The sequence below is a fragment of the Aquila chrysaetos genome, chromosome 12 (assembly GCF_900496995.4).
Source record: "Aquila chrysaetos chrysaetos chromosome 12, bAquChr1.4, whole genome shotgun sequence".
In the NCBI taxonomy this organism is placed as follows: domain Eukaryota; kingdom Metazoa; phylum Chordata; class Aves; order Accipitriformes; family Accipitridae; genus Aquila; species Aquila chrysaetos.
This window is the reverse complement of record NC_044015.1, coordinates 40,253,285-40,257,732: the sequence shown is the minus strand read 5'-3', so window position 1 is coordinate 40,257,732 and position 4,448 is coordinate 40,253,285.

Below are 4,448 nucleotides of genomic sequence, written 5' to 3'. Positions count from 1 at the left end.
GCGCGCATGCGTGTGAGGGGTGAGGCCGTTGGGAAGGGGGGGGGGGGGGAATGTTGTGCGCGGTGTCTGCGCATGCGCAGTTCCATCCCGCGGCGGGACGGCGGCTGCCCTCGGGTGGCGGTTGGCGATCGGACTTGGCGGGAGTGTGTGTGGAGCCGGGGGCGGGGGGGAGATGATGGATGGATGGATGGATGGATGGAGCTGGGCCGCGGGGCTCCGGTCCACCTCGGAGGTCTCTGGGAGAGACGGCTGGACGAGCAGCTGTACCTCAGGAGACGTGGCAGCCCTCCTCGGTGCTCAGCCGCTGTGGATACGGCGGTAGCCCCGCGCGGGGGCCTGCCCCGAGCTCGGCATTACCCCGGCTGGTGCTGTCAGAAGCGGGTGCTCGTTCTTTTTTTTTTTTTTTTTTTTTTACCCTGCTCACATGCATCCCTTCATGGCACAGGTCGTGCTTACGTCTCTGTCGCAGCAGTGAAGGGAAGTGGGAAAATGTAATAGTGGGTATTATTGGTGAAAAGCATAGTCTTGACACACGGGAAGACCAGCTTTTTATTCAGGCGACGAATTTAAGTGTTTGGGGTTTTGTTTGATTTTGCAGAAGGAAGGGAGCAGCTGGAAGACTTGTTCTTTAACCGCACCAGAGAGCTGGGAAGCAGCTCCTCAGCCTTTATGTCTGGGAGACGATACCTAGGAACCAACGTGAAGGGGAAAGATCTTGGGCACCATAGGCCTCTCTTTTACAACCTTTCAGTTTTACCCTCTTTGATTCTCTTTAAGGTCTTGACAAAGTACATAGCGTGACATAAATGGTCCTAGATCATCTTTAGACAGCCCTTACCGATTCTTAAAAGTGCGCTCTCTGTTTTTGTTTAGATTGCTATGTTTTTCTTCTGGTTGTGTGTCTCACTGAGGTTGGGATATGAAATTTAATAGAAAACTGACTATTTTTTACAACTGACACCACATACTGAGAATTTCATGACCAGACCTTCCAGGCGAACTGCCAGCGGTGCTCTCCTTGGACTGGAATCCCAGGACTGCAGGTGGTAAAGGATTTAAACCCAACTGGTGCAAAATGGAAGTATTATCAAGAAGTATCTGATGACTTACAATAGAAACGTTAAAGCAACCCGAGATGACAGGAAAACAAAATTCTTCATAGATTTTTTTTTTACATGTGCATGTTCTTTTCAAAATACATAAACATTAGGCAACGTACAGTATTGCATACCCCCAGAGATGGCTTTTCTTTAAGTTCTTCCAGTGCAATAACCTACAGAATACTAATTTCCACTCTCCCAACCATTTTTCAGTTGAGTCCCCTTTACTTGGATGTCCCGGTCCCTCTTACGCCTGCCGTAATTTCAGCATTCTCAGCAACTGTCACTTGTGAGTGTTACCTCAAGCAGGACGGTATGAAGAGGCCAGAAGTTTGTGGTCTTATACAGGTAAACGTAAAAATCACAGTAGTCTGCTGGCCTGCCAAGGTGTTTGGAGCCGTAATCCTATTGAAAATGGCTGATTACGATCATCAAATTTTACATGTTTTACCAAAATCTGTTAATCACTCATATAGCTGCTAAAGAAAATGCTTCCAGTTTAGGATAGTAACAAGATCCTAAGGGATGTCTGGAGGTGACAAATCTGTAAAATAAGCATGGTCCTAAAAATTCGTCAACTACAGAGTAAATTTGAAGATGGGAAGAGTTACACCTCCTGAACCCCAGCACGGCTTTGGCGTGCTATATGACACTGAAGATTCGCGGTGCAAAGTGAATTCCCAGCCGAAGCCAGGGGGGAGAATCACCAGGGCAGATTCCTATTTCAATTTTTCCTCTCCCAGCCCCTCGCTCCTTTCCTTCTCCTCTTCCCTCCAGGATTTTCCATGCCCAGAATTCCCTAAAGCCCGCTCCTAAACCGCAAGGCCGGGGAACGCAGCACAGCAGTACTACGCCACCCCCAAGTCCGTGAGCGTTGCCTATGGGCTCCTACTGCAAAAAAAAGAAGAGTTTTCAGGTTTTACCTTGCGGGTTATTGATAATTTGGTCCTGGAGCCGGCATGGGCGAGCAGGAGTGCCTGGCTGCACATTCAAGTGCATTATTTCAATTAGCTGAGCGCTCTTTGTTGCAAGGTGAAATCATTCACTCCCCGGGAAAGCTTTTTTATTGAATGCTTTCTAAATACTTGCATCGGTCACGTCGCCTGGCATTGAGTCTCTGTCACTAGTATTTCTGCGGTGACTTTGACCAGATCAATGACTGGAAAAGGCATTAAGGACACATTGATACCGCGGGGTAGTAGGCAAGCGGGACTTGGTTTTGGTTCTCGGTAGTAAAGAGAAAACCGATAATGAGCAGATAAACGGCTTTTCTTAACCCTTGGCGTTCTCGGGAGGCTTCAGCAGGTCTGCTGGCTCTTCTCCTCCACCCCGGCTCGTAGGGTTGATGTAAAGCCGGGCGGTGGTAAGGCAAATATCTCCCAGGTATTCCATAAATCTGGAGCGAAATGCGGTCAGAATAATGAGAAAGTCTTTCCTAGGGCGGGCGGGAGGAAGGCAGTCCTGGGAGAGGCTGCGGCTATAAAAAGTTGCTTTCCAACTCATCCAGGATTTAGTTTCTGAGCTGAGCCGTGATGCAGGAGCGAGCGGGGAAGCAAACTCCAGAGACGTTTTCAATTGTAGATTCACCATCTGACCTTTTCCCGGGTTCCCGGCACTATAAAATCGCCCGTAATTTAGCGGGCACGTTTGTCAGGCTTTGGGGGGGGGGGGGGGGGGGGGGGTAGGTGCGGATGCGGACAGGCAGCCGAGCTGCGCTGACGGATCGTTGTAGCCACGATTCTTTAGCCTCTTCATTTCCCCAGCAAGAGAAACAAACGCCTTTGAAACCACTACCGTAACCTGCAGGGAGATTGATTATTCCCCCCCGCCCGCCCAGAAATACCAGCACTTAATAAAGTAATTAGAAAGGCTTGAGGTTTCGGTTTTGTTTTCTTAAATTCCTACGATTCTCGGAGCAGGCAGTGCCGGGGGGGTGGGCGCAGGGGGACCGCGGAGCTTCCCCCGCCTGCCCCGGGAACGCTTCTGCCTCCGCGCCCGGGGGATGCTCCGAGCCCCCCGTAAAACAGGGCGAGAGGTTTCAGCCCTTAACGGAGAGGAGAGGGGAGGGGAGCGGAGGCTGAGCGGTTTTGGCGTGTCCCGGCTTGTCCCCTTTTGCTGAAGCTGAAGGAAACGGGGATTTTGCTGAACCTGGAGTTCAAGGACGCTCCCTCTCCCATATTGCCATCTTAATAAAGTTGGGAAGTGCCTACTTTCTCAGCTTGCTTACCAAATCCTGAATTAATAAAGTTTACTTAGTTATTTAAATAGATTAAATGTCACATTTTAAATGGAAGGGGAAGGTTCTACCTTACTGACCTATTTTTCATTTCTGATTTAGAAAAAGGCAAGATTAGCATGGATATTGCATTTTCAAGGACCTCGCCACTATTAAATAGACTGTTAAGTGCATTTTATGGCTGAAGAGTCTGTTCCCAGTTCAGTCTGGAAGACGTGCTAAGTTCATCTCTACCTGCTACATTGAACATTCACTGACTAAAATACTTTCTGTGGATGTAATACCTATGCTCTGTATCTTTTAAGTACATAACGCTTAATGTTTTAGGACTAGTAAAACGGAATTCAGTAAAAGTCCCTGGAATGGAAGTGTTGGCTCTGGAGAACGCAGTGTTTGCCCAGTTGCACCAGTTCCCGGTGAGATGGAGGGAGGGGAGACTGCGGGGACGGCGGACGCGGATGCCCAGGGCTGCGGACGGAGTCTCCCGCGGAGACTTAAGCTCCGCGGAGGTTTAAGCGGCCGCGGATGGTCTCGAAGGCAGCCCCGGGGGATGCGCTAAACCAGAGCGCCGTGCCCGAGCCGAGCCTCGTCCGCAGCCGCGGACCCGCGGGGTCGGCCGGCGTAACTTCCGCGCCGCGCTCGCCGTGGTTCCTCAGCCGCCGCTTTTTAAAATCGCTTGGAAATACACCCCCAAAATGGCGAGGCCCCAAAATCCCGGGCCCTGCTGACCCAGGGAACACCCCCCCCCCCCCAAAACAAGTCTCCGTGGCATTTTTCTCGGAGTGGGAGACCCCCGAGACCCCCACGAAGGACGAGGGATGGCGCTTCCCAAACCGAAATACTCGCCCCCCTTCCTTTGTTTCTGGCCCAAGACTCGGAGCCCGGGCCGGCGGGGTGGGGACCGGGGCGAACCGCATCCCCCCGTGCCCCCCCCCCCGGACCCCTCGCTCGGAGCGATCCCCAAAAGCTGCCCGTGTCCCAAAGGTTTCTGGTGTCTCCAGTGGATGATTTCCTCCGGCCACCTCTCCGTGGGACAGCCGAGAAGGAAAGGTCTCGGACGGGAATCTTCCCCCCCCCCCAACCCCGGACCCCCCCCCGGGGAGGTTCCCTCC